Here is a 5095-nt window from a genome sequence, read left to right as displayed (position 1 = left end):
CAGCCCACTGGGATATGACTAAGGGGATGGTGTTGACCTAGGAAATGTTTGGTCTGGGTGAATGGCAGCCCACTGAGATATGACTAAGGGGATGGTGTTGACCTAGGAAGTATTTGGCCTGAGCAGGGAGCCAGGAAGGAAGCCTAGAGGGCCGACATTCAGCCAGCCAGGTCTGCATCTCCTGCTATACAGACACCTCTCCTAGGTACTCTGAATTGTTCCAGCTGGAATGTATGTGGAATGGCCTCGCCTGTGAATACGGGACTCAGCTCCTCATTAGAATGGTGGTAGATGCCTCCCGCCCGCCCTTAGTCCAGGAAGAGCATTTTCTGGCTTGTTTCTTCCCAGGGTAGAGGGAAATCTTGTTCCAGTTCACAGGAAGCCAGGATTTCAGGGGCTCAAGCTTGGTTGCCAACCGACTAGCTCATGTTGAGAAAACCTTATTCAGAGAATCATCATCCTGTACATTGGGAGGAGCCTCAACATGGCTTGGTCCAATCTGCTTCACCAGTGGATGCGAAATTGAAGGTTGGCGAGAGGATGGAACACATTCACGGTCAAGTAATTTATTTATTTTTTTCTGAGACGGGAGTCTTGCTCTGTTGCCCAGAGTGGGAGTGCAATGGCGCAATCTTGGCTCACTGCAACCTCCACCTCCTGGGTTCAAGCAATTCTCCTACCTCAGCCTCCCAAGTAGCTGGGATTACAGGCATGTACCACCATGCCGACTAATTTTTATATTTTTAGTAGGGATAGGGTTTCACCATGGCCAGGCTGGTCTCGAACTCCTGACCTCATGATCCGCCTGCCTCGGCTTCCCAAAGTGCTGGTATTACAGGCATGAGCCACCGCACCCAACCAAGAGAGTCATGTAATTTAGTGGCCAGTCTAGGGTGAGGCCCCAGACCTTTTGATTGCTAGCCATTGCCTTCCATTTACTACACCATCTTATTTTCATATTGATTCATTGCATTACTACAAATATAGAACACACTTGGTATAAACTTTTAAGCAGTATAGAAATATCCAGAATTAAGACATGAGTCTCAGCCTGGGCAACACAGCAAGACCCTGTCTCTAAAAAATCCAGGCATGGTAGCATGTGCCTAGTCTCAGTTATTGGGGAGGCTGAGGTGGGAGGATCCCTTGAGCTGAGCCCAGGAGGTTAAGGCTACAGTGAGCTATGATCACACCACTGCACTCCAGCCTTGGTAACACAGCAAAGCCCTGTCTCAAAAAAAAAAAAAAAGTGAGTCTCTCAAACCTCCCCTTTGCCCCAAATTTTATGCCCTTGAGGGTAACCACTGTTAACAAGATGCTATATAGTCTTCTAGATATTTTTATGTATGTATAAACATGCATATATCTGTTTCTTTACAAACAAAAATTTTAGGCCAGCTGTGGTGGCTCACACCTGTAATCCCAGTGCTTTGGGAGGCTGAAGTGGGAGGATTGCTTGAGCCTAGGAGTTCAAGACCAGCCTGGGCCACAACGTAAGACCCCATCTCTGCAAAAAATACAAAAGATTAGCCAGGTGTAGTGTTGTGCATCTGTGGTCCCACGTGCAGGGGAGGCTGAGGTGGGGGAATCACTTGAGCCTGGGAGCTCAAGGCTGCAATGAGCTATGATTGCACCACCACACTCTAGCGGGGACAGAAGAGTGAGATTCTGTCTCAAAAATAAAAAAAGAAAAAAGAAAAAAATTCTACCTGCAACTTGCCACCTGTGCGAATGTGGACGCCCTTCCCCACCAGTTCATGTAGCCAGGTCTCATCGCCCTCTAGCCATATAGTATTCTGTTGTGTTTCTGAACCATAACAGGACCTATATTATTTTATAAGGCAGAAAAATTGAGTGTTAGAAATTCATAATTTCTTTCTTTCTTTTTTTATTTATTTATTTGTTTATTTATTTTTGAGACAGAGTCTCACTGTTTTGCCCAGGCTGGAGTGCAGTGGCACGATCTTGGCTCACTGCAACCTCTGCCTCCCAGGTTCAAGTGATTCTCCTGCCTCAGCCTCCTGAGTAGCTGGGATTACAGGTGTACACCACCACACCTGGCTAATTTTCTCATTTTTAGTAGAGACGGGGTTTCACCATGCTGGCCAGGCTGGTCTTGAACTCCTGACCTCGTGATCCACCTGCCTCGGACTCCCAAAGTGCTGGGATTATGGGTGTGAGCCACCGTGCTTGGCCCATAATTTCTTCTGAAGAAAAGCTCCAACAATGCATCCCACAAAAAATGTTCTTATTTAATACATTCTTTTTTTTTATGTAGAGCCTCTATCTCGGGGCCTAATTTACAAGAAAAAAAAATAAATATATTCACTGCTTTTTGGAAATACATTAATAATGAAAATGAAAGTTTAGAAGATCCTTGTGGCTTTTATGCAGATCTTAGGAGCCACAAAGCCATGCATAGAGTAGGGTTCAATCAGCATTTGCCAAGTGAGGCCAATTTTCTCTCACTAAGGAGTGGTGCCCTGAGTGAAGTAGTATTCCCGACAGCGTTGGCGCCTAAGGCTTGGAACAAGGCGAAGAGACAGCCTGGTTCCCCAGTTCTGGTTTGTATGCCCTCTTCTTATTTCATTTCCACCCGTGAGACGATCTGAGCAGTAACGTGGATTTTTCTGTAACATGGCCAATTCGCAGGAAATTAGCCACAGTTCTGTACTTTGGAAGCCTCTCTAAGCTGCCAGGGATTCTATTTTCTGCCAAAGTACAGGCTATTGTTATTCTTCTAGGAAACGGTTTGCCAGCTTTAATTAGAGGTGTCTAGATAACGGAACTGATGAACTTGAGGTCTTCTGATAAGTGGGGACAAAGACCTCGCTTTATCGGGGATGCTTTGTGGTGTAGAGCTGTTGGCTGTCCTGACAGATGTTCTCTGTGTCTCTAACAAAGAAAGTCTAGTCCCACCAGCTGCACTGGCAAGAAGGCGTCTTTCTTGTGTGTGGAGGCCAGAGAAGCCTCTCCTTTCCCAACATCTTCTCACCCCTGACACTTCTGGAATGCTGGCTTTGGAGCAGGAGATGGGGGTGGGAGGCTGTGAGGATCTGGTTGTCCAGTTACCAGTGGCATTTGGAAGTCCCCAGCCAGTGCCGCAGTGTTCTGTGGAAATCCCCTCTCTCACTCATGGGGAAAGGACTGGTGCTTCCTGGGTTCCTGGTTTTTTGGCCTGTGCTGGGTCTCACAGGACCCGGCTGCCCTGGAAGGAACTCTGGTCTCTTGACTGAAGTGACGGTGGGTCTGATGGGACTTGTCACATGCCAGTCCCACACACCACAGCAGGGCCAGGTGGGGCGGCCAGGCCTCAGGGTCTCAAGCCACTATCCCAGTCTCCAGAGCAAGGACGCCAGCCAGAGCTCCTATCTCTGGGGACAGATGAGCAAAGCAGCCCAGCCAGGTGGCTCCAGCACATGGAACTGTGAATAGCATGTGCTTGGCAGTAGAGCCCTTTTCCTTATTTTCTGCCTTTTGGTCTTATTGATGCTGTCCAAGAGAATTCTTTTTGTCATATGTAGCAAAGTATCTTCACTTCACCCAGAGATTCTTTTCTTGTGTGCTTAGAAAGTTCTTCATACATGTGATTTTCAGTTCTTTAAGGTTTTGTGTTTCAATCTTTAACTTCTGCCAAACGGGATATGGATAGGATGATGTTCGGCCTTCACTTCTCTCCAGAGTCAGCGAGTTTTCCCGGCACTGCCATGAGGTGGCATTGCTTCTTTATTTGAGGCAGTGAGTGCTCCTGAGCCTGGGCTTGGCCTGGGCTGGGCTGTCTGTCCTCTCCCAGGCCACCGTCTGAATGACTTGGGAGCCACACTCACTCATTCATCCTTGGCACTTAACTCATTGGAAGTTCATAGTGGGATGCCTTTCCCCTTCTCTTTCTCTCTTTTTTTTTTTTTTTTTTTTTGAGACAAAGTCTTGCTCTGTCACCTCAGCTAGAGCGTAGTGGTGCAGTCACGGTTCACTGCAGCCTCAACCTCCTGGGCTCAAGCCATCCTTCCACCTCAGCCTCTGGAGTAGCTGGGACTACAGGTGCACGCCACCATGCCTGGAGAATTCTTGTATTTTTAGTAGAGATGGGGTTTCACCATGTTGGCCAGGCTGGTCTTGAACTCCTGACCTCCAGTGATCTGCCTGCCTCAGCCTCCCGGAGTGCTGGGATTACAAGCGTGAGCCACTGTGCCCGGCCAAGGTCTATATCTCTTTATATGTCTCATGGATGTTTCTTTTAAAACACAATCCTTATCCATTTTATATTTTGTCCTCATGATTGGGGGTTCTCCAGTACTCAGGAAAGCAGTGGATATTGCGGTAGTTATCTTCATTTTCTTTTTTTTTCTAAATTTTTGCATGGCCTTCTGATGAATGGGATAGTTATCTTTTGTCCCGCTAGTGTCCACTTATGTCTCTTCATAATTCTAGTTGTGTTTCGGTTGACTCTTTTGAGTTTCCTGGGTAGATGATCATATCCTAGAAAATAATGAAAATGTAGTCTCTTGGCCAGGCGCGGTGGCTCACGTCTGTAATCCCAGCACTTTGGGAGGCCGAGGCAGGCAGATCACAAGGTCAGGAGATCGAGATCATCCTGGCTAACACGATGAAACCCCGTCTCTACTAAAAATACAAAAAATTAGCTGGGTGCGGTGGCGCACACCTGTAGTCCCAGCTACTCTGGAGGCTGAGGCAAGAGAATCGCTTGAACCCAGGAGGCAGAGGTTGCAGTGAGCTGAGATTGCACCGCTGCACTCCAGCCTGGGCGACAGAGCGAGACTCCGTCTCAAAACAACAATGACAACAACAACAACAAAAACAACATAAAAACAAACCAAAAAAACATGTAGTCACGCTAGATTACCTGCCTGCTTGCTTTTCTTTCTTTCTTTCTTTCTCTTTCTTTCTTTCTTTCTTGCTTTCTTTCTTTCTTTCCTTCCTTCTTTCTTTTTCTTTCTCCTTCCTTCCTTTCTTTCTCTTTCTTTCTTTTTCTTTCTCCTTCTTCCTTCATTCCTTTCTTTCTCTTTCTTTCCTTTCTTTCCTTCCTTCTTTCTTTTTCTTTCTCCTTTCTTCCTTTCTCTTTCTTTCTTTTTCT

At 46.7% G+C, this 5095-nt stretch overlaps 1 protein-coding gene across 2 annotated transcripts in view; it reads left to right on the top strand.

The window, feature by feature from the left end:
* FADS2 (fatty acid desaturase 2) overlaps positions 1-5095 on the top strand; it is a 39809-nt gene that overhangs the window by 20391 nt on the left and 14323 nt on the right. The window lies entirely within an intron of this gene.

The sequence above is a fragment of the Piliocolobus tephrosceles genome, chromosome 13 (assembly GCF_002776525.5).
Source record: "Piliocolobus tephrosceles isolate RC106 chromosome 13, ASM277652v3, whole genome shotgun sequence".
Classification (NCBI taxonomy): Eukaryota; Metazoa; Chordata; class Mammalia; order Primates; family Cercopithecidae; genus Piliocolobus; species Piliocolobus tephrosceles.
This window is presented reverse-complemented; position numbering and strand designations above follow the sequence as displayed.